This window comes from Elephas maximus, chromosome 19 (genome assembly GCF_024166365.1).
Source record: "Elephas maximus indicus isolate mEleMax1 chromosome 19, mEleMax1 primary haplotype, whole genome shotgun sequence".
Lineage (NCBI taxonomy): Eukaryota > Metazoa > Chordata > Mammalia > Proboscidea > Elephantidae > Elephas > Elephas maximus.
This window is the reverse complement of record NC_064837.1, coordinates 51,069,227-51,094,850: the sequence shown is the minus strand read 5'-3', so window position 1 is coordinate 51,094,850 and position 25,624 is coordinate 51,069,227. Positions and strand designations below refer to the sequence as shown.

Sequence of the window (25,624 nt, the reverse complement as noted above, 5' to 3'; positions counted from 1 at the left end):
TTGGATCAGGTGGACACTTGAGACTATGTTGGCATCTCCTCCCTGGAGGGGAGATGAGAGGGTAGAGGGGGTTAGAAGCTGGTGAAATGAACAGGAAAAGAGAGAGTGGAGAGAGGGAGCAGGCTGCCTCGTTAGGGGGAGAGCAATTGGGAATATGTAGCAAGGTGTATATAAGTTTTTGTGTGAGAGACTGACTTGATTTGTAAACTTACACTTAAAGCACAATAAAAATTAAAAAAAAAAAAAAAAAGCAAAGATGTCACTTTGAGGACTAAGGTGCTCCTGACCCAAGCCATGGTATTTTCAGTCACCTCATATGCATGTTGTTATGGATTGGATTGTATCCCCAAAAATGTATGTCAACTTGGCTAGGCTATGATTCACCATATAGAATGGTTGTCCACCATTTTGTGATCTGATGTAATTATTCTATGTGTTGTAAATCCTACTCTCTATGATGTTAATGTGGCAGGATTAAGTTTTATCTTGAGTCAATTTCTTTTGAGATATAAAAGAGAGACCTCATACCACACACAAAAAAAAAAAAAAAACAAGAACCGGGAGGAAGTGCATCCTTTGGACCTTGGGTCCCTGTGCTGAGAAACTCTCTAGACTAGGGGAAGATGGATGACAAGGACCTTGCTCTAGAACCAAGAGAGACAGAAAGCATTTCCCTGAAGCTGGCACCCTGAATCCGGACTTCTAGCTTCCTAGACTGTGAGAGAATAAATTTTTGTTTGTTAAAGAAATCCACTTGTGGTATTTCTATTATAGCAGCACTAGATAACTAAGACACATGTGAAAGCTGGGCAATGAATAAGGAAGAGCAAAGAATTTATGCCTTTGAGTTATGGTGTTGGTGAAGAATATTGAATATACCATGTGTGATTGTTAAGATTGTGTGTCAGCTTGGCTGGGCTATGTTTCTCAGTGGTTTGACAGTTAGGATGTAGTCTGGCAGCCATATGATGATGTGATCACTGCCATGATGAGATTTGACACAATGAGATCACCTCCGTGATGGGATCTGCTGTGAGTAGTCAATCAGTTGAAAGGCAGTTTCCTTGGGGGTATGGCCTACATCCAATATAGGTGACTCTTGGCAAGGCTTGTGGGCTTTCCTTCGCTGTGGATCCTACAGCAGGCTCCTGTTCATCTGACCTCTGGTTCTTGGGACTTGAGTTAGCAGCTTATCTGCTGTCTTGCCTGCCAATCTTGGGATTTGCTGGTTTTCACAGGCCATAAGCAAGAGCCCTTCTGTCTGACCTGCCAATCTTGGGTTTGCCAGCCCCTGTGGCTATATGAATCAGGAGAAGCCTCCAGGCTGAACCACAGACTTGGGCCATTCTAGCTGTTACAACCATGTGAACCATTTCCTTGATATAAATCTCTCTATATAGATATTTATACTGGTTTTCCCTCTCTAGAGGACCCAGCCAGACACTGTGGACTGCCAGAAGAACGAACAAATTTGTCTTGGGAGAAGTACAGCCAGAATGCTCCTTAGAAGCAAGGATTGTGAGACTTTATCTTCTGTACATTAGACATGTTACCAGGAGGGACCAGTCCCTGGAGAAGGACATCATGCTTAGTAAAGTAGAGGGTCGGTGAAAAAGAGGAAGACCCTCAATGAGATGGATTCACAAAGTGGCTGCAACAGTGAGCTCAAACATAGCAAAGATTGTGAGGATGGTGCAGGACCAGGCAGTGTTTTGTTCTGTTGTACAAGGGTTGCTGTGACAAAATGGCACCTAACAACAACAATCAGCCTCTGGGCCACCCATATTTGATATCTTGAATGGTCTTCAACTCCAGCCATACAATCATCCCATAAGTCATGAAATGATTTTTCTTCATAGTATCTCTTAAAATCCACACCATCATTTTATTCTCAGTGCTCCCACACTAGTTTTAGAGTCTCAGAGCTTCTAGGAAGGACTCTTGCCTTAGTTATACCTTTGTTCTTCCCTGCTTCAACCCATGTCACATACAGCTGCCCATAATCTTTCCAAAACACCACTTTTAAAATGCTACCTCACTGCAAAATATGTTCCCATGACATCTGTTGTATGGGAAATTGTGCTGCAATGGTAGCCTTCAAGTTCATGGCCAGGTGAACTACGCCTGAGATTGCAGAACCTCAAAGACTAGGTTAAAATGTTTGAATCACCTAATTTATTAAAACAATTTAAAACATAATGGCAAGAAAGGAGGGAAAAGGGATATGGCTACTAAGCCATCTTAGAATATGATGCAAGAGGGGTAGAAGAATCACACTCCCTGAATCTGGGGTATGCAATGTTCATGTAGTCTGTATTTCTCTCTACTGCAACCACCCCACTGATGATGTGGTTACAAGAACTGGAGTTGAGGTTCCAGCAAGGGGGCCCGCAGACAGAAGGTATCCTGGGCCAATGACATACACTTGTTTTTTTTCAGAGAAACACAGGGACAAGATTGCCTAGCCATAGCCATAGCTTGCTAATTAGGCTGCTGAGCAGCCACAAGGTTATTTGTATATATCTTCAGCAAGAGACACATGAGGCTGGAATAGGTGTCATCAAAGGGTCAAATTAAGACCTCATGAATACCGAGTACTCATGTATACTTAATGTATCCTGATTCTTAGTGCCTCTTGTATATTTAGTGCTTAATATGTCTTGTACATGTTTAGTGTACCTTGAATAATTTAGTACATTTTGTGTATTTAGTACATCATGACTATTTAGTACCCAGGTACTAGTACTCATGAGTATTAGGCATCTCTTGGTCCTTCCTAACTATGTTTACCACATATAAATTCTACTTGCTAACTACTTAACACATTCTATGACTTCTGCCTATACCTAACAAATATTTTTCTTACTGGCTACTTATGTATAGTTAAAACATCTTAAAATGTTTCACTTATGTTTTACAAACTACAAACTTTTATAACAAAATTGAATATTCTCAAAATAACTTTATATTACATCCTTCTCTTTGCCCATATTGCCCTAAACTAAACTCCTAATCTAACCCGTGATGCCCCAAATTTGCTCTTCCTTCCATCTTTCCCATCTCAGAAATGGTGTTTCCAGACCTCGTCAACCTTGACAACTCCCTCTTCTCAGCCCCCCTCATGTCCAATTAGTCATCAAGTACTCATACTTCTACCTTTAAAATATACGTCCCTGTACTTCTCCCGTCTCCATTGCTACCCTAGTCCAAGCCATCATCGGCCTTCTCAGGGATGACTACGATTTACTTCCACCCCCACTCTTTTTTTTTTTTTTTTAATAATTTTTATTGTGCTTTAAGTGAAAGTTTACAAATCAACTCAGTCTCTCACACAAAAACCCATATACACCTTGCTACACACTCCCAATTACTCTCCCCCTACTAAGACAGCCCGCTCTCTCCCTCCACTCTCTCTTTTCGTGTCCATTTCGCCAGTTACTAACCCCCTCCACCCTCTCATCTCCCCTCCAGGCAGGAGATGCCAACATAGTCTCAAGTGTCCACCTGATCCAAGAAGCTCACTCCTCACCAGCATCCCTCTCCAACCCATTGTCCAGTCCAATCCATGTCTGAAGAGTTGGCTTAGGGAATGGTTCCTGTCCTGGGCCAACAGAAGGTCTGGGGGCCATGACCACGGGGGTCCTTCCAGTCTCAGTCAGACCATTAAGTCTGGTCTTATGAGAATTTGGGGTCTGCATCCCACTGCTCTCCTGCTCCCTCAGGGGCTCTCTGTTGTGTTCCCTGTCAGAGCAGTCATCGGTTGTAGCCGGGTACCATCTAGTTCTTCTGGTCTCAGGATGATGTGGTCTCTGGTTCATGTGGCCCTTTCTGTCTTTTGGGCTCGTAATCACCTTGTGTCCTTCGTGTTCTTCATTCTCCTTTGATCCAGTCCACCTCCACTCTTGACCACTCTCAATCCTACTCCACACAATAGTCCAGAATGATCTTCCTCAGACACAAATTGGATTATGTCACTCCCCTGCTTAAAATCCATCAAGGGTTTCCCACTGCACTTATGATCAAATGCAAATTTCTTAGCATGATGTACTGCAGTCTACATGATTAGCCTGTGCTAGTTTGCAGCCTCATCTCACACCTTTCTCGCCTCACGATGCTCCGTGGCATGATCTTCTTTAGTTTCTTCCCTTGGACCTTTGTACATTCTATTTCTTTCACCTAGGATGCTCCCCTTGCTCAGTACTCTCTCTTTCCCATCTCCCTTCCCCACAACACACCAGTCCTACTCATTCTTTGGCTTAAGTGTGACTTCTTTTGAACATCCTTTTTCTGACTCCCCAATCTACTTAAGTCCTATGCTAGTCCCTCTCATTGCACCCTCTCTTCATTTCCTTAATAATATTTATTTGTATGTGGTTTTGTTTAAAATCTGTCCAGTCCAGTCGTAAAGCTCCATTAGGGAGGGGTCATGTCTTAGCACATAATAAACACTCAATAAATATTAGCTGAATGAATATGGGATAAACCCAGGTTTCCTTAGCCTGGCATTAGAAAACTTTAGTCCCTTTATGTGGATTGCGGTCAGAGACCTGGGTTTCGATTTTGATTCTTCTGTTTATTAACAGTGATCTTTAGTGAGTTATTTAACCTCTTTGATTCTCAAATTTTCACATTTATAAGGTGGGGATAAAGATAAGTATCCCACAAGTTTCTCTGAGCGTCCAGTAGGATTAGATCCAGGGAAGTCCCTAGCATGGTGCCTGGTGCAGAGCAGGCACTCAAATATTTGCTCCTGCTTGCTGCCTCTTGAGAATGCCACAGGAGTTCCTCATCCTGCACACTTCCTCTGCTCTTCTCCCCTGAGCTGCTTGTTCCTCATTCTTCTCAGCTTCACTAGGTCCCTCAAGGTATAGATCACATGTCTTCAGAGAATTCCTTTTAGCAGCCTAGCCTTTGGTGGGGGCTCACTGCACAAATTGTTTAAGCTGCTCATTTCCAGCCCCTGGGATATACTACAGTGGCTGGCTGGATTTTGGTGTTTTTTTTTCATTTTTTATACACTTGCCCTGTTTCACCAACCAGACTCCAAGCCCTCTGGCAACAGGATTCCCATCTCAGACTTCTTGTATACCTAAGAGCACCTGGCTCAGTGCCCTATGGAGAGTTGTGCAATTTAAATTCAGCCAGCATTTGTGATACAAGACACTGCATGGCTTCCACATTCATTATCACCTAACTTCATTTTTCATGACAACCCTTTCAAATAAGTATTGTTATCCCTGTTAAGAAAATGAAGGCTTGAAAGGCTTAGTGATTTGCCTAACACACAAAGTTAATGAATAGCAGTCTTTTAACTCTGTTTGTCTTATAGCCTAGCGTATAGTAAGCCCACTAAAACCCACCGTTGTCGAGCTGATTCTGACTTATAGTGACCCAACAGGGTTTCTGAAGCTGTAAATCTGTACAGAAGCAGACTGCCACGACTTTCTCCCATAGCGTATAGTTGGTGCTCAGAAAATACTTGTTAGAGCTCTTTCCACTACGCCATCTTGCCTTCAGGAGTCCTAAGTGGCACAAAGGGTTATGTGCTCAACTACTAACTGAAAGGTTGAGGATTTGAACCCACTCAGAGGCACCTCAGAAGAAAGGCTTGGTGATTGGCTTCTGAAAGGTCACAGCCTTGCAAACTCTATGGGGTGCAGTTCTACTCTTCAGCGCATAAAGTTGCCATGAGTCTGAATCAACTCCGTGGCAACTGGTATGTTGCTTTCCTCAGGAAATATTCAGAGTGAAGATGATAATCATCACCATGTTCTCAGTTCATACCCTCAAGAGCTTTGCCAAAAATCCCCTGTTCTTGATCCTTTTCCCTAAAATTCTCCCAGGATCCTGTACCCCTAATTCCCATGCAGTTTTCTCTTAGTGCCGCATCTCTTTACTGAGTTCTCACAGATCCTGACATACCCCTTGCTCTCCCTGCAAACTCCATCCTTCTTCATATCCTTCTCCCACTAAAGCTTCTCTTCCTCACCCTCACCCCTGCCTGTCTCCCATCTAGCCTTGTTTTTTTTCCAGGTTGCAATGATTAAAAAATACAACTTTACCTGAGAGTGCCTTCTAAACCAGAGTGCTTATGTCCAGAAGGTGTCTAGGGTTCTTTGGAGGAAGAATTATTGCTATTCATTATTAGGTGGCCTGGGCAAGTCACATTCCCAGTCTGACCTTCAATTTCTTCACCTGTAAAAAAAAAAAAAAAAAAAAAATTTTTTTTTTTTTTTAAATGCTACTACTTGCTAACACTTATTAGGCACCTACATATAAGCATTGGAAATCCTGGTGGTGTAGTGGTTAAGTGCTATGACTGCTAACTAAAAGATCGGTTGTACAAACGCACCAGGCACTCCTTGGAAACTCTATGGGGCAGTTCTACTCTGTCCTCTAGGGTCTCTATGAGTCAGAATTGACTGCACAGCAACGGGTTTTGTTTTGTTTTTTAATATAAGCATTGCATATGTTACAAGAAATAATAATAAACATATGCTTACATAACACTTAATGTGTACCAGACACTGGACCAAATGCTTTACATATATTCATTTAAGCCTCACAATAACCCTATGATGATATTATTAACCGTATTTCACAGGTGAAAAAAGGAGTTCCCCAAATGAAGCAATTTACCTTAGATTGCCCAGCTAGTGTGTGGGGGAACTGGGTTCAAACTCTGGCAATTCTGAATCCAGGGTCCAAGTCCTAACCACTGCTCTGTACTATCTCTTATTAACTCATAAAATGAGGCAGTGGGCCTAGTTAAAAATGAACCCTTAGCATTTTTATAGCACTTTTCCAATTCCAAAGTATTGTTCACATTCTGTATTCTATTTGATCTTTACAGCAACCCTATGGGTAGGCATTAGTAGCCCATTTTATGGAACAAGAATTGAGACTTATCAAGAGGGTCGTGTGTCCAAGGGTATACAGCTGGCCAGGGCAAAGCCAGGACTCAAATCCAGGGCTGCCCCTTTCCACTCCTGCTCTAATTCAGAGGCCACGCAGTAACCCTATCTGCAGTTATTTCTAAGTCTCCTCCAGCTACAGCACCATACACTACCATTCTTTTCTCTCTTTAAACAGGCCCTAGTGTTCCCTCCGGAAACCCTGGTGGCGTAGTGGATAAGTGCTACGGATGCTAACCAAGAGGTCGGCAGTTCAAATCCGCCAGGTGCTCCTTGGAAACTCTATCGTGCAGTTCTTCTCTGTCCTATGGGGTCGCTATGAGTCGGAATGGACTCGCCGGCAGTGGGTTTGGTTTTTTGGTTGAGCGTTCTCTCATAGAATCCCCTGTCCCATCACCCTCCACACCCACTTTGCACTGCTCACAATCAGCAGCAGGGGGTGCTGTAGACCAATGAATAGAGGTGAGGCTGCCTCAGGAACGGCTGCTGGAGGAAAGAGCATAGGCTCACCTGATTTTGTTTTCCGTTTAATTTGTTTATATTGAAAGATCATTTTGGTAAGTACTACCGTACAGACTATAAAATTAAAAAGGGACAAATGAGTACATAGTGTACCTGCTCTCCAGCTACGCAGTTCCCTTTCTTGGGAGCAAACCCGGTTAAGTTTTCTAGTGTTTAATTTTAGAGATATTCTGTGCTTATATAAACAAGTATATATATATATATATATATATATATATATATATGTATGTATGTATTTTTTCCCACACAAATATAGCATACAAACATGCACATGCCCACATAGATTTTTTTATTCCTCACGCACAGTACCATACTCTACATACTATTGATTTTTCTTGTAGATCAAGCCATATCCTATCCATAATATTTAGGTAATATTTATTGACTTGATAAACCACAATTAGTTTTACCAACCCCCTACTGTTTTCCATCTCATGCAGTTACCAGCAAAGCTGCGATGAATATGCTTGTACCTAGGTCACTTTGCAAATGTACGTATCTGCGGGATAAACTCCCAGAAGTGAAATTGCTTGCAAGTTACATGGATTTATAATGTTGATCAATATTGTTAAATCACTTTCCATAGAAAGCGACCCGTTTGCAGCTGCATCACTGCGGCATGCAAGGGTCCGTTTCCTTACACCCTCACCAACATGATATGTTATCAAGCTTGCTGATGTTTGCCCATCCCATAGGTAAAAGATGGTTTCTCATTGCTGTTTTAATTGGATTTCTCTTATAATGAGCGCTCTTTGACCTCTGAGAGTCGTTTGAGCAATCCGTAAATAATTAACAGGTGCCTTTTGTGTGCCAGGCACTGTGTTCAAGCATCCTCCTCTGGCTGGCCCTGGTCCAACTTTCACTGTCTTTCTGCCTGTCCTGTTCTATCCTGACTTGTCATATCCTCCAAAAAGCCATTTTCATTGCTTGGCCACCATCACCAGGTCAGCAGGATGACCTCGCTTGATCTCTTCTTTAGAGGGTTAGGGGTGAGGAGAATGGTTTCTGCCTTTCCTCTGCAGGAATTAGGCTAATTCCTGTAACCCAGTTAAGCAAAGCTTAGAGGTGGGGGACATGTATCTGGAGGTCAGAATTAGCGCTGAGCCTTTGGCCTTCCCTGACCCACCCAGTCCAGTGAGTCAGTCGATGATGTTTCAGGTTTCTCATCCTCACCCCCTGGGGTGTCGAGAAGGTAGGCAAGAGCAGGTACGTACACACTTGTCTGTGCTCAGAGAATGGTGTTTGCTTCTTGACTAGCTGGTTTAAATTTCCCCAGATTAGATACCAGCTAAACACAAAACAAGTTTATGAGCAGTACTGATTTAAAGTAGGGAAGACATTAGGATCAATATTCTCTTCTTTGTGGGAAAACTCTGAACCGTTTCTCAAATTCCCCCTTCTTTCTGGTCCCAGGACACTTTGCGCATACCGGGACAAGAGTCCTGACCCCACCGCATGGTAACTCATTTACTGCCTTTACTGTAAAAGTCTGGGACTCTCCTTTAGGCCCACATCTATGTTCACCTTTATATCTGGATCAACACATGGGGATTTTGAATGAATATCTTCCTTCCTTCCAGTTCCCACAGACGCCATCCCTATGTAGACCAGCATCATTCTCTAGTAGCATAACTAATGGGACCTCCTGTGCATCCTACACATGGCTGCTAGAGTTTTATTCCCAAAGCACACTTCCAATCCAGTCACTGTGGAGGTTCCCTTTGCCTACTAAATGAAGTACAAATTCTTTAGCTTGATATTTCAGGGCCTCCATGATATGGCTGTGGTCTATCTGTCCAAGTCTTTTTTCCCGCTACTTCCTGCTCCGATCAAATGGAACTACTCAGTGTTTCTCAAGCTTGCTTGCGTTCCCACCCATGTGCCTTTGCTAGTGCAAACAGCCTCCCCTCCCTCCTACCTGTTCTATTTCTCACTTTGAGTATGAAAAATGGGCAGAATTTGGGACCTGTTTTTTTTTTTTTTTTTTTTTGCCATGTCTACTGCAGCTACCCCTTCAAACATTTATCTAAGAGGGAACTTCTTTTAACTCAGAGCCCCTCTTTAAATAGTCAGGAGATAATGTCAGCCCTGAACCCCCTTGCAGAGAACAGTGGGAACCTGTGCCTGGAACTTGGGAGAAAACTGTTCTATTTGCCCTTTTTCTGAAGGAAGGCACTGTGGTTATGTGTCAGATTTACTGGGAGGAGGAGCATTTGTTCATTTTCAGTTCTTGGAATGATGCAGCCAGGAAAAGGAAAAATGGAAAGCCATTTCTCTCCTTCCCCTGCAGAGCTGTCTCCCCTCCTTGAGCAGATGGGCATAGACACTACTCTCTTAAAGTTTTGTCTGAATTACTGGGTGGTGATGTGTACACTGGCAAGGCTGGAGAAAGACAACCCGGTCCTTCTCCAGTACTTTCTTCTACTGCCTTCCATAGAGGAAAGAGTGTTATCTTTGAGTTACATTACCTGAGTTTTTGCTATTACTCCACCATTCAATAGCCAGATAACATTGACCATGTTCCTTAATCTCTCTCAGCTTAAAAATAGAAATAGCCATACTTTCTCTACCATCCAAGGAGCCCTGGTGGCACAGTAGTTAAGTGCTCGGCTGTTAACCAGGTTGGTGGTTCGAACCAACCAGCCACACTGTGGGAAAAAGATGTAGCAGTCTGCTTCTGTAAAGATTTACAGCCTTGGAAACCCTCTGAAGCAGTTCTGCTCTGTCCCATAGGGTCGCTATGAGTTAAAAACGACTCAATGGCAACAAGTTTGGTTTTTTGGTTTGGTTTCTACCATCTACTTGGGCTGTTCTGAGCATCAAAGGAGAAAATGTACATAAGAGTGTTTTGAAAATGGTATTTTAAAAATGTTATTTATATCCTGCATTATTGTAGAATGGATTTACAGAGGCTTAAAACTCTGGTGGCGCAGTGGTTAAGTGCTACTGCTGTTAACCAAAAGGTCAGCAGTTCGAATCCACCAGGCGCTCCTTGGAAACTCTGTTGGGCAGTTCTACTCTGTCCTATAGGGTCACTATGAGTTGGAATCGACTCGACGGCAACAGGTTTGGTTTCTTTGTTTAAAAGATATACAAAATGTAAGATAACCTAAATTTAAACCTAAAGCCAGGAATGAGGTTAAATGCATCCCGTTTGGACCTATTCGTTTGCTATGGGTGGTTCTCAAGGTTGTTGGTAAATGGTTAAGTATTTTCTGAGTCAGTGAAGGGGTAATTAAAAGATGTGGTGTTTCATTGTGTCCACCATGGAGAATGAAGTCTCACAGCAGGGCTGGAAGATTCTTTGTAGGCCTCAGATCTGCATGGCAGGAACTGGTCCCAAGCTCAGCCTCCATATAGATGCCACTTTATTAGTCCAAACCCAGATATGCTTGAACCTGGAGACAGCCAGGTCCTTCTAACCATCTCCCCCTTCCCTCTGCAGCCAGCAGTACCTCTCTCTTTGGACAGACTTGCTTGCCTCTTTCACTCAAACATTTTTTTTTAACCCAGTTTTATTGGTAATTTACATATCAAAGTCTTTAGTATATATATATGTATAGGGACTGGGGTTGATATATATGTATAAAAACATTGCTTTGAGTCGATTCCGACTCATAGTGAACCTATAGGACAGAGTAGAACTGTGGCATAACATTTCCAAGCAGCACCTGGGTGAATTCGAACTGCCAGCTTTTTGGTTAGTACCATAGCTCTTAACCACTATGCCACCAGGGTTTCCTTTAGTATATAGGCACTCTTAACTTTTTGTACTGAACCCCACACCAATTTGACCTTCTTTGCCACACAGACCTCTTTGGTTCCTTTTCCTGTACTTGTCCCCTAACCTTATTCTTAACTTCCTAAGATTTCTGAACTCAAATTCTGGAAAAGTTGCCCAATATTTCCATGATTTTCCACCTCTGATCCATCTCTTTGGCTCGGCTCTCCCATTAGATGGACTGACTCCTGAAAATAATAACTGGAGCTGCGGAAAGTAGGGAGTGTACAGAAAAGCCGTCAGTGTGATCTTATATTTTGTAAGATTGAGAAACACCCAATGAGAATCCAGGCCACAAGAAGCTGTGGGCACAGCCAGCCCAGGGAGCTGTAACACTTGACAGATAACATTGTTAGCCTGTGACTCACTCCTAGCTGCAGCCTGGAAAGCCAAATCCCTCAGCTGGCCTTCAAAGGAGGGCCGCTCGAACTGGAACTGTGGGTGGACCCTCTGAGCAACCCTCTGAGGCCAGGTTGGCCAACCAAGTTAAACTGAAAAACTAAACCCATTGCTGTCGAGTTGATTCCAACTCATAGTAACCGTATAGGACAGAGTAGAACTGCCCCATAAGGTTTCCAAATTTGTAATCTTTATGCAGAACCGCTGATGGGGTTCAAACCACAGACGTTTTAGTTAGCAGATGAGCACTTAATCACTGTGCCAACAGATCAACCAAGTTGGGATCTCTTAGTTTCTGAGCTGGACTGTTTTGTGCCCCTTTACTCCACATTAAAAATTCCAAATGTTATAGAAAGCCATGCATTTGGGGAGCCTGAAGGGAGGACAAAATTTGTCCTGTTTGGCCTTTCCAAGAGGAAGGGGGAGCAAACTGAGCTGGTGACCCTGCTCAGAGAACCACTATCTGGGGCTATGCTGACCTGCTGCGGGTACCCAAGTAAAAAGTAGAAGCCCTAAAAAAAAAAAATTAGAAGCCCTAGAGTTAGTAAAAATCAAGCAGGCTTCTGGTTATGATTTTCTTCTCCCATTCAAGACTTCCTAGACACACATACCTCCTTCTTCTCCTTCCCCTGTTCCCCTACTCCCTCAAATTTCTTCCCATAATTGCATTGTTTCCTATAAACCTTATCAGCCCATCAGGTCTTCCACATTAAAAGGAAATGAGGGGGAAAAATCTTCCTTTTCCATCTTGCTATATTGGCTTTGGATTTTGAGTGCTCATTGAAGACCAAATCTCAAACAAGACTGGCCCATCTCCAAAGGTCCAAGAGGGGCTGCTGAATTATTTCCCTCACCAATTCTAGCTTGTCACACAGACTTGCTCTCTTTGCATTCTTGGGCCAAGACTTGGCTGGAATGTTAGAGGGTGACCCAGAGCTACCTGTTTGATGGAAGAGACAGAGTTTGGATTTGGGAGCTCCCAATTTGGTGGAGAAGCTTAGATTAAAACAACAGAAGACTATTTTACATAGTAATATCTTCACAATTGCAAATCCTAAAAAGCACTGAAGCTATAGAGAGTGATTGGCATTGTGGCAAGGCTTTCTAGAAGCAAGTTTTGAACCATTCCAAATCACAGAAAGGTCCTACAGTCCTTCAAAAGCTCATTCCTTAAAGCCCTTGTGGGAATCACCACATGTATGTTGTTGTTAGGTGCCATCAAGTCGATTTAGACTCACAGCAACCCTATGTACAACAGAATGAAATACTGCCTGGTCCTGTGCCATCCTCACAGTCCTTGTTATGTTTGAACCCATTGTTGCAGCCACTGTGTCAGTCCATCTTGTTGAGGGTCTTCCTGTTTTTTGCTGACCCTCTACCAAGCATGATGCTCTTCTCCAGGGATTGTTCCCTCCTGATAACATGTCCAAAGGAAGTGGGATGAAGTCTCACCATCCTCCCTTTGAAGGAGCATCCTGGCTGTACTTCTTCTGGCAGTCCATGGTATATTCCCTATTCTTCACTTACACCATAACTCACAGGCATCAATTCTTCTTTGGTCTTCCTTATTTGTTGCCCAGATTTCACATGCATTTGAGGTGATTGAAAATACCTTGGCTTGAGTCAGAACACTATAGTCCTCAAGGTGACATCTTTGCTTTTTAACACTTAAAAGAGGTCTTTTGCAGCAGATTTGCCTAATGTATATGGTGACAATTTCTAACATTCACCTAAACAAAGCCAGGTACATAAAGTGTCCATTGTTCAAGGAAATTAATACCGGGCTGAATTAGGGGAAGCTGCTTCCTGGGGTAGGTGCCTTTAAGAACAGGAAAAGCTCCCAAATCCAGTGGGGTTTTCCACTATCTTGAGCTGCTACCACTGTCTTCAGATGGCATGAGGACATTGGGAGTGGGAGTGAGGATGGGTAGGCTGTGTGGCCAAGTGAGAAAGCTGCCAGAATGGTGAAACCTGCTCCATTGAATAGGGCAGAGGGATAAAGGTGTAGATCCGGTTCCTTAAAACTATTTTCTCTCCTGTGGAATTAGCCAAGTGCATCTGCAGAAGCAGGACAGCGTCGTATTTTTGGGGAGATGTCCTACTTACACAGTTTGGGACACCATCCCATAGCCAATAATAACATTGATACGGTGGTTTCCCAGCTACACAAGCATTTGGACCAACTCACTTGTTATTCACAACAACCCTGTAAGGCACATTGCTGTTATTACCTAAATTTTCTAAGTGAGGTTCTTAGAGGTGAAACCACTGGCAGCTGGCTCACTTCAGATTTGGGACCCAAGCCCACGTCTAAGTCTGATGGTTGCTCCACAATGATGCATTGACTCCCCATGAGGTTGGTGTCTAGGGTCATTACCAATTTCCAGGTTCCCAGTATATATGCCCCCATCCTTGACTCAAGCAACTGCCCTATTCAGTGTTTTGGGAAAAGTTGGAAAGGCTAGAGGCTGAGAGGTCTCTGGCCCCTTTCCCAGGCTCATCAGGCTGTTCTTAGCCTTGAGTTTTACTCCCATCAGCACCCACACCCTCCTAGCCCCCGCTGACTTGGAGGAAGAGAGAGGGAGGCAAGGCCAGAAGGCTTTTATTTTCCAAGGATACAGAAATGGCTGAAATCCCGGCATCTCCCCCAGAAGACAGAGGCAGCTCTGGATTTCCTGTTGCTCCCAACAAGGGCCAGATAATTGGAGACAGATTTTTGGGCTTGGGGTGGGAGGTGAAGCTTGAAGTACAGTCATCGGGCCTCCTGTGAGTCCGTGTGTGTATGTGTGTGTGTGTGTGTGTGTGTGTGTGTGTGTGTTTCAAAAGATTGGTGTTTGCAGGCTGCTTTGTTGGGGTTTCTTGTTAGTACAGATTGTGTCTGACTGTGTGTGTGTGTGTGTGTGTGTGTAGATGCTTGTGTCTGAGATTGTGTGTGTGTACATCTAAGTGTGTATATGTGTGTTTGTGTGGCACCCCTGTGTTCCTTGTACTCCTTTGTTAGCATATAGGACTCTGTGTGTGTATGTGTAAGAAAGTGTGTGAGCACGTGTTCAGGCCTCCATCGGGGTTCCTTTGTTTTGTTTTTCCTTTGTAAACTTTAGTCCAGTCTGTGGAGACCTCACTAGCTCTTTTAGGATCTTATTACTCAAGACTTGGTGATTGAATGTAAAACAATAATTAAGATTAAAAAAAAAAGCAGGAAGTCAGATGACCTTTAGAGAGAGGACGTGAGGGATAGAAAACAGGCAGGGTACAGTCCAAGAGGATAGTGAACAGGGACCTTCTTACCAGGTAGTCTCTTTTAGGGGGACCAGATAAAACCCCAATCCCCCAAACTCTCTAATGGGCAAAGGCACCACACACTTGAAGGGAGGTTCAGCTTTTGGGCAGGGGGGCTCCTATTGCCTTCCTGCCTGACTTTCCTCCTTGGAGGGAGAATCCAGCCCTTTTTTCTGAGCCTCTCAGTGCCCAGTCACAAATGTAGGTTCTTTTTGCTACAAATGAGATACAGACCAGTTGGGAAGTAGCCTGAAGTAATAACAACAATTATAGCTAGCTATCGTGTACCTGCTTCGCTAGAACCCATGCCAGGCACTTTACATACATTTTGTATGACTTGTGTGGGTGTGTAAAATCACATTATGATCTGAGTATTACCTTTTTTTTTTTTTTGCAGAGAAAAACTGAGGCTTATGACAGAGCAAGGACTTTAACCCATCAGGATTCTCCTAATTAATTATTCAACGATTTATTCATTCATTCGACAGCCATGTATTGAGTACCTCTCTACATCAGACACTATGTTGGATACCGTGGGACACAGTATCCAATTCCTCTAGAGAGGAATCATTGATGCACCTAGGGTTGACCCTTCTCTGACTCCTTAGATGGGGCTGACCATCCCCAGGCCAGGGGACGGGAGGCTATTATGGGTCAAAAACTTTTCAGACTGCAGTAGGATTTCTTTCCAGAATTAGTTGTTCTTGTAAAGAAATTTGAAATAAGGACTTGATGGGAGGAGAGGACATGATGGAGGTAAAGAGTGGCAGATATGCACCCTGGGGGCTTAAGCGTGGAGAGGGGCAGGACATAGCAGGGGCCTGACAGCCCACCCACCCACTTCATAGCTCAGCATTCACTGGATTGACATGGTGTCATTAGATAGTTCAGGCCCTCTGGCAGGAGGAAGGAGGGAAGCAGGGGAGGTGCATATACCCTTGCCTCTCCAGACTGGGCACTGGGCTCCTAGGTCCCTTCGAGCTCCCAGGTTGTCTGGTTGGGGGTGGGGCGGAAGGCAGAGTCCCTGCTTGCTCCTGGCGGCCTGACTCAATTCCCCAATGCAGCCTCGCAGCCACCAGCATTCTCTGGACTAAATCGCTTCCAGTTTGTTTAGTCAAAACCCTTGGCCCCAACATCAAAGCCCCTTTGGAGTTTCTGGGGGTTGTTGTTCTTACATGGTGTTTATTTCAGAGATGGTTCTATTGTCACCGGCTGTGCAGGGTGGGGCTGCTGGGGCCCTTGGGTGTCAGAGACACCAGGTTGGCCTGAGGTGAGGGGAAGGTGACAAGACAGTTTCCATGGCAACTACCCCCAGGACACTATCACCTCCATGCCTACCTCTACCTGGCGCATAAAAAAGAAATACCAATCCCATTGCCTTCAAACCGATTCTGACTTGTAAGAACCCTATAAGACAGAGTGCAACTGCCCCGTAGGGTTTCTAAGGCTATAAATCTTTACAGAAGCAGACTGCCACAGCCTTCTCCCATGGTGCGGCTGGTGAGTTTGAAGTGCCGACCTTTCATTTAGCAGCCAAGTTCTTAACCACTGCACCACCAGGGCTCCTTGAACCTGGGGCATAGGCTTATAAAAAGGGGGGAATGCCTTCTCTCCAACCTAGAACCCCACAAAGGAGCCTCTGTTCCCCTTGAATCTGTGCCATACATTTAAGTCTGGGCACTCAGGGCCAGAGCTCTGCTTTTCCCCCCTCATACCAGCCCTCATCGTAGAACCCATGGACTCACCCAGAACCAGCAGCTCCCCATCCTTCACCTCACCACCTTAGCACCTCTGTACTTGGGCCTGATCCCCAGATCCTTTCACACCTTTCATACCTCCACATACCTTCTTCAGAAGAGCCATCCCCCCTTTTCCTTTAACCTGATTGGCTGAATGTGTACTCAACCATTTGAACTTACAACTGGCTCCATCCTGCTTCAGAATCTGTACCTTTCTTACTTCTGAGTTCCTGCAGATTCTAGCAGGTCCCTTCCTCCCTGCGATTTGTTCTCCAGCGCCTAGCACAGGGTGTGCACCCAGAGAAGAGGAGATGCTTTGTCCAGGTTGGGGGACAGAAGAACTGCTTTATGGGGGATGATGCAGAGCTGGAGGCCTGGGTGGAGGTAAAGCCCCTAAGAGTCTCTCCAGGAAAATACTTGCACTGGATGAGGAGGAATGTAACTCTAGGCTTCAGCCATTTGCTGGAGCAGGAACAGAGGAAAGACACAGAGGAGGGGAGAAAAGAGAAAAAGGGGTGAAGATGTACAAGAGGGCCAGGTCTTTGGTAACCAGTTGTTGAACACAAAAGGCTGCACCAATATCTACAGGGACACAACCCTCTCCAGGCTAACTACCCTCTTTCCTACAGTGTTCCTAGGAGCCAGAAGGGTCACCAACCCCCAACCCCAGCCTTTATACCCTCTGGTTCTCCACCACCTCATCTGCCCCTGTTTTTTTTTTTTTTTTCCTCCCTCTTATAATCTTCCTAGATTATGGCCTTCCTGCCTTCTTAACCTCCCATCTGCTCTCTCAGTGTTCCCAGACAAAGGGAATTTTTAGAGTGCTGGTGGCCACCTTAAACTTCACCACTGGATAATACTTTACAGTTGCTTGTCAAAAATGGGAGCCCAGCTGGGAGAGGTGAGGTAATTAGGAGTGAAATTAGCTATGGTCCCAGCCACGGAACAGTGAGAGAAGCTCTAAGTCCCAATCTCTTACACTTTTCCACACACTTGAAAGTTAAGAACTGGCTCTTTACGGGGGATTCCAGCCTAGGAACCTGGCTGGATGTAGGTGAGCTCCCTGCTCTGTGGACTTTCCAACAGCAAGCCTAAAAAAAAAAAGCCTAACTCCCCAAAAATGAGGGGGCTCAGGGTGACTGGACAGTGGCTCCCCATTCTCAAACCAATGTCTTCAATGCCCAAGGGAGCTGATCTCCTCATTAAGGGGCATGCAGTTTTGAACCACCCCATCTCAGGGTGGCCTCTTGTCTCAGTCATACAACAGGTGCCTCCCTTCTACCCCAGCCCCTCATTCCGGGCCCACCCCACCTTAGCAGACTGCTCATTAGTTAGTAATGTTAATGTGGCTTCAGCTGGTGATTAAAACCATTGGTTGGGCTGAAGGTTAGTGATCAACATCCCTGAAATAGTTGCTAATTCCTTGGAAATATGTTTTTAATAATCATAGGGGAGGAGGTCAAGGTGGGTGGTCCTGGGGGTAGGATCCAGTCATCTCCTGCTCTCCCTGTCCTTGGTTCCCATGGTTTCTCCTGGGCAGGCATTCTGGGGTGTGTTGGGACCGGGGAGCCACTTGGGAAGATTGGCAGCTCCGCAGCAGACCAAGGTGGTGCCTAGTGCACAGCTGCCTCTGCTAGCAGGGTGGGGACAGTGCTGTGCCAAGGGTGTGGCTGGTCTGGCTAAGTGAAGTGCCAGAGTCGAGAGGCATAGCCACGTTGAAGGATTAATTTCTAAGCCCTGTATTGCTCACCCTTATGCCAAACGCCCAGGAATGAACCACGGGTTCCCAGGATCCCCTTACCAAAGCAAACTTGTTCCAGGCTTCCTCTGTATCTCCTAATTACAAGAGCCTCAAGTCGAGAGGGGTCCATTTCCACTCCCTTAGATTTCTAGGACCTCCCAATCATTCCATCCAATTGTTTATGTAATGCCTTTAATAATATACGATTATAATTGTTACATTAATAATATAAAGGTATGTAATAAATAAAAAACTATATATTAGTATATTATGTATAATAATTTATTATGGTTAACATTTTATCAGCTTCCTACTTTGCCTTTATATATAATACCTCTTATGTTCACAACACCCTGCCAAGCAGGCCTTTTTATCCCTGTTTTATATATAAGAAGTCTGAGACTCGGAGAGGTTAACTTGCTCATGGTAATATAGCTAATAAAGGGTAGGGCCAGTATCAAACCTAGGACCCTAGCAAACTTCCAACCCATTCTTTTCCAAGCCCAACACTGTAGGGAACATGAAGAATAAAATTATTCATAGTCCATGCTATCAAAGGAAACCCTGGTAGTGTAGTGGTTAAGTGCTACGGCTGCTAACCAAAGGGTCAGCAGTTCGAATCCACAGGCGCTCCTTGCACTCAGTGGGGCAGTTCTACTCCGTCCTATAGGGTCGCTATGAGTCGGAATCGACTCAACGGCACTGGGTTTGGTTTTGGTTTGGTATGCTATCAAAACACTAACAATCCAGCTCCCGGAATAGGGTACATACACATTAAAAGTTCAATAACATCGCAAAACGGCATTTGGAGGGCTGTCCAGGGAGTCCAGGGAGTGGTACTGGCAGTAAGTGTCACAGGTTTGGAGGAGGGAGAGGCAACCGAGGGCAGGAGGGAAACTTAAAGTATGGGTACGAATTGGTAGTAGTGGGAAGAGCAGGACCAAAGATATATAGGTGGGAATTCAATGGCCGTTGATAGATCAGACTAGTCTGCTCCACCCTAATAACTTTTGTCCCCCCATATGCCATCCCTGTGAGCAAGCCCATCCCTAACATTTGCAGGGCTAGGGGCAAGAGTACAAATGGAAGCCCACATACAAAATTTGCAGATATTGAGAAGTTATAAATGAAGGAAACTGTTAAATAAAATATGTCCTATTCTCTTACCTTTGCAAATATCCCTTTCATAGGACCTGGAAGGCCAGGTTCAATTTTAGAATTCTTGGGTTCCTTGTTTTGCACAAGAATGTGGTGGTGTTGCCCCCATCCTCTAGCCTACCCATCCTCTCTTCCCACCAACAGTTCTTTTCTACTCTGCTCATGTGATGACATCTCACCAGCCCACGTGTGCAAGCTTCATTCACCCTCATAGACAGCCGTGCCTTGGCCATCCTCTGCCCTTAGGGTATGCACACTTGCGATGTAGCCCACTCTTAGGGGGAAGAGGCTCTGCTAACTTTGGAAATGGGCTGGGGTCACTTGGGTTGGGAATTTCTAAGGATCGAGGCAGGGCCAGGATAGGGTGAGTTGAATGAGACCCCTGAGTACAAAATTTAAGGGGTACTACAAACTCAGGAGTGAAGATGAATAATATTTTTAAAAATAAAAATTAATATAAAAAATCCATAACAGAAAATTTCAAATTTTTAAATAAAGATAGGATCAATATTTCTGATTTTCCCTTTTATCTCAGGTTCTACTATGGCTCTACATGGTGCTGGGCTAGGACCCCAGAGCATGCATGGTCTAGAAGGGAGAGTGGAGGGGGTGGTGTAGGCTGTGGGTGGGCACATCTCACAGCCTCCTTGTTCTATGGGGTGGGGAGCAACTGGAAGCTCTCAGAGCATGCTCCAGATCAGGGGCCCCTCTTGCCTAAAGCCCAGGGATGGCACCAACTGTGAGCTCCATCAGGGCTTCCAGCATGTAGTAGAGTGACTGGCATATAGTAAACCCATTGCTGTCAAGTTGATTCCGACTCATAGTGATTCTATAGGACAGAGTAGAACTGCCCCACAGAGTTTCCCTCTTTCTTCCATGGAGTGGCTGATGGGTTCTAACCACGGTCCTTTCAGTTAGCAGCTGAGTGCTTAACCACCAGGGCTCCTGTGACATATAGTAGGTCCTCAGTAAGTATTTCTTGAATAAATAAATGAATAACACTAACTTTTCCAAAATCATCATCATTACAAGAGTTACTAGGTCAGTACTTTCAGCACTTTAACTGGGTCATTACCTTGACCGGGTCAGGGCATGAGTCGGAGAGCAGAGGCAGGGAGCTCATCTAACTGGCCAAGACTTCCAAGAGACTCAGTTAGAATGCTGAAACAGTGTTTGGGCAGAGGGAGCCAAGGCTGTGGTTGAAGAGAGTATGAGCTCAAGGTGGTGCCATGTAGAAGCCAGGGGTCTCAGAAACTCTACCCAGAGAAGAGTTTGGAAGACAGAGGAAGGGGGAGGGGACCCAGGATTATGGGGTGGGGTAGGGGTGGAGCAAGAGGGAAGAGCTGGCTCAGGGAGGGCAGAGGGGCGGGCCAGGGAGTGAGCAGGAGTTGGATGCAGAGCAAGAATTATGTTTTTTTTTTTTTTAGTAGGAAGAGAAAGAGCCCTGGTGGTCCAGTGGTTAAGCACTCGGCTAACTGAAATGTCAGTAGCTCGACCCCACCAGCTGCTCCGTGGGAGAAAGATGTGGCAGTCTGCTTCCATAAAGATTACAGCTTTGGAAACCTTATCGGGCAGTTCTACTCTGCCTATAGGGTCACTATGAGTTGGCATCAACTTAATAGTAGTGGTATTTGGGGCAGGAAGAGCACAGGGCTGTGGAAGGAGAGACGAGCGTGTATGTGTTTCTGCACATGCAAACAGAGGCCTGGAGAAGGGGAATCAAAGGCTCAGAGCAGGGATCCCAGGAGCCTGGAATAAGTCAGCTCCTTGAGAAAGGTTCTCTGCAGCCCCCTCCCAATTGCAACTCCAGCAGACTCAACTCGGGTTACACGTGGTGTTTCCTATTTCAGACCCTAAACCCTTGCCAGTTGCCCAGCCTCCACCCACCCCTCCCTCCCTCTTGCCCCCACCTTCCCCAGGGAGGGACAAACATACTTGATATATGAAGTGTTTGCACCTAGACGCTTGGGAATCCCACAAAGGCTTCAGTGTGTAGCAGCCCCTTCCCTCCCCCTCCCCACACCCAGCCCTTTACTTTCCTCCTTCCGTCTGGGAGTCTGGGAATGCCTCTTTTTCCCGGGGGTGCCTGTGGGGAGGGTGGACATGACAGTGTGTGGAGCGGTTCCTTGTCTTCTCCAGCCCTGCCCCCCGTGATGGGTAGGCAGCTTGTAGGAGTGTTGGGGTCCAGGATGGTGATTACTGGCTTCTGTGGCTCCCACACAAAAGCTAGGCTCCAGAAGTTGAAGTGTCTCTGTGTATGGGGGGGGGGGGAGGTTCTACATTTGCGTCTTTGCCCACCCTCACTCCTTGCTGCCATAGCCTCCTCCCCACCAGTCAGGGAAAGTGTTGCACACTCCTGTTTTTCTCCATACAGGAACCTAAAGAAAAAGAAAACTGAATTTTCAAATGCTCCCAATGCAACAGACATTGTGCTAGGCCATTTAAAAAAAATCTTCTCAGATCCTTCCCATAAAGCTTTTGAGGTAGGTATTTTTATAGCTGAAGACACCTCGAGGCAAGTGAAGCTGGGGGTGGTATGGCACAGGGTTCCAAACCACGGACTTGGGTGGCAGCAGACCTAGGACAAAATCGCAGCTGTTGGCTTCATTAGCTCTGGAAATGGGGCAAGTTTCTTTACCCTCAAAACCTCAGTTTCCCCATCTGTAAAGGAAGGGTATAAAGCTCCTCCCAGGGGTGTTAGAAGCCATTAAATAGGATATTGTACGTGAAATCCCTGTCAAGTAGTATGTGGCAGGTGCTGAGATTATTACTGTTACCTCAGTCCTGTAACCGGTAGCAGTAGAAGAGTCTCTGAATTTTCCACCCCCGCCCCCCCACCACACACACACAAGGCCCATCTCAAAGGGTGGAACTCTGGGCCCAGTGGCTTGGACCCCAGATAGTTAAGCTCAGCAGAGGCAATGTGTGTACAGGGGAGGATGCCATTCCGATTCCCCGGAATCCTCTGTGGAAGTACAGATGATGCATTTTACTCCAAAAGAGCCTGGGTCAGGGGGCCCTGAGGACAGAGACATCCCACCTCCCACCCACAGGCAGTTGGGGGAGGACCCACTTAACCGCAGTGGGTGGTCTCTCTGGCCTGTTTCTTCTTCTGACTCAGGGAGAAGCTGCAGCTGGCCCTGGGTCATATCAGCCACTCACACTGCCACACATGCCACATGTGTCCATCATAATAATTCTTCTTGCCACAACGGTACAATGAAGAGTGGATACAGGCGCACGTGGGCGTTTAGAATAATACCGATATGTGGATGAATGAGGCTATGTGCCAAGTATGCAAACACAGGCACCACTTTGGATGTATGTGCGTTACACCTTATTCTGCATGTGAGGGGGTACATGTGTGTATACACATGTACGGTACACAATACCCAGACTCACCCTAGAGTCCCTGGGGCATGTGTGTACCATGTGCTAGGATATCTGCATGTGTCCACGTGTGTGACTGCATGTCACACAAACTCCCTGGAGCTGGGGCTCTGCAGGAAGGGTCAGACGGCAGTCTGAGACACTTTTCATGTGTCAGGAAAATCAAGCTCCCCTTTCAGGAAGCCTTCCCAAGGAAAATAAACTAGCCAAGCTCCTGGGGTAGAGGGGAAGAAGCTGCGGGGGGAGGGGAGAGAGAGAGCGTGGCTGAGGGTGGTGGAGTGGGAGCAGGAGGTCACAAAGCAAGGCAATCAAACAGAACTCCTTCCGCCCATCCCAATCAACCCCAACCTGATCTCTGGAGAGTCTCTGGCCTTGAATCTTGTCCTATTTTGCCTCTTCAGATCCTTTTGTCTCCTCCCCACCTCTCCTTTCTCTCCTCCCTTTCTTTTCTTTTTCTTTTTAATTATTTTTTATTTTTGTACATTAGATGGTTTACAGAAGAAACTAGCTTCTCATTAAAATATTAGCACACATATTGTTTCGTGACATTGGTTGCCAGCACTGTGACATGTCAACACTCTCCCCTTCTGGACCTTGGGTTCCCTATTACCAGCTTTCCTGTCCCCTCCTGTCTTCTCGTCCTTGCCCCTGGGCTGGTGTGCCCATTTAGTCTCGATTTTGTTTTATGGGTGTCTCTCTCCCTCATTTCTTCTTCCCTTCTCTTTAATCTGTCTTTCTCCCTCCATTTTTCTCTTTCCTCCCCACTCCCACTTCTTTGGACCTGCAGGCTGGCGTGCCTGCCTGCCAATCCTCTCTGTCTTCTCTCTCACCTCTGAGAAGCTGAAGCCATGGTCTACCCATGAGAACAGGTGCCCAGGAAAGCCTGATAAGCAGAGGTACAGGTTGTTTTTAACTTTTGCCTTTCAGAGCCAGACTGGCCACAAGCCCCCATCTGTTGCCTTCAACTATGGAGATCTCTTATTCATTGACTGAATCATTTATCATGTTTATTAAGCAGCTGGTTTGTGCCAGGCACTGTGGTAGGTTCTAGAGCCAATGGTGGGCAATGAGTTAGGAGAAAACGGTTAGTTCCACTGCATGGAACTTCCAGGCTGATAGGGGAGTCAGAAACTAATTCAAAGCCCCACACATAAATGTGAATTAAAACAACATTAAGGGCTGCAGACAGAGGTATATGTATTGTAAAGACCTGGTAAGAGTTAACCAGGCCAAGGAGTGGAGGGGGTATATATGAACTGTTTGCAGACAGAACAGCATATGCAAAGACCCTGAGGCTGAAGGAGCAAGGTCCATTTGTGTAACTGAAAGAAGGCTTGTGTGGTTAGAACCAGGGCTTTGAACCTGTTCAAACAGATTCAGTCATGGCTGACAGAAGTGAAACTGAAACAATCCTGAATTTTTTAAATTTGAGTGATCCAGAACCATAACCAGAATGTGAAAAATTACAGGTTGAAGCCCTGGAACGGGAGACTCAGAAGAGGCATAGTGAGCCCTTTCAGGAGCCTGATGAGTGAGATTGAATTATTGCTAGGACTGAAGAGAGTGACACATATTCAAAGTGGTGCAGTCGTCTGCCATCTTTGAGCAGGGCGCTGCTGTTTCCAACTCTGCACAAAATCCTACAGGCGAGAGATTTGGTTGCTATGCAATGCATATGCTGCCCTTGTTTTCTAAAAGGGAGATTAAGTTTCTAGCAGGGCTTCAGGCCGTGATTTCTGCCATTCCAGTTATGGTTTTGGTTCACCTAAATTTTAAAAATTCTGGTCTGTTCTGGTGTCACTTCCTCAGCCTTGATTGAACTGGGAAAAAGTGGTTCGAAGCCCTGATTAGAACAAAGGGCAAAGGGGAGAAGGAGCTAGATGAGTCTGAAGCACTAGCCAGGACCAGGCCATGCAGGCTCTTGTAAAGGATCATGGTCTTATGCTTAATAGCAATAGGAGCCCATGGAAGGTCTTTGTCCATGTTGTCCAAGCTATTTGTGGTGGAGGGAGCTACCTTGGTAAGAGGTTGTTGTTGGCACCTTCACCAAATATGGTGTGCTTGGAGGCCTACCAGTAGGAAAAACAGAGTCTCTGGGGAAGAGCCCCTACCTCCTGCATGAAATCTTGGTCCCACTTTACTGGTCACCCCACCTCTTTGTGCCAAAAATGAAGATAATAAAATTGTCCACTCCAGCCATAGGGTGAGAGCTAGAACAAAGCAACTGAGTGAGTGATTTACCCAAGATCACACAGGGACGTTACTGGCAAAGCTGGGACCAGAGCCCAGAATTTCAGACTCTCTCTGCGATGTTCTTTCCATATTCCAGGCTTCCTTGAGAATCAAGTGAGACACATTTATTAAATCATTCAGTAAACTCTTTAATACTCAGGCATTACAAGGCCTTACTTTGTATATTAGTGGATGTTGGGCCATATGTGTATTTACGTGCTCTTGTATACCTATATGTGCTTGCCCCTAGGTGTTCAAATCAGAGAGGATAAGAGGGATACTGTAGGAAGGTATACTATACGTTTGTGGGGTGGCCACAAGGAGGTTTTCAGGGAATGACTAGGAAGATAATCACAGCATAGGGAAGTGGGCAGAAAACATGACAGGTGCCATTCTAGGTGATGCTATTATCAACCCCATTTTACAGATGAGAAAACTGAGACACAGAGATATTAGGGAACGTGTCTAA

At 45.3% G+C, this 25,624-nt stretch overlaps 1 protein-coding gene across 5 annotated transcripts in view; it reads right to left on the bottom strand.

The window, feature by feature from the left end:
• Positions 1 to 25,624, bottom strand: part of MEIOC (meiosis specific with coiled-coil domain) — a 78,301-nt gene that overhangs the window by 30,249 nt on the left and 22,428 nt on the right. For all 5 annotated transcript variants that reach the window (XM_049860834.1, XM_049860829.1, XM_049860833.1 and 2 more), the window contains one exon: positions 6,063 to 6,195. The gene's annotated coding sequence lies outside the window, so the exon portion shown is untranslated. The remainder of the gene's footprint in view (positions 1 to 6,062; positions 6,196 to 25,624) is intronic.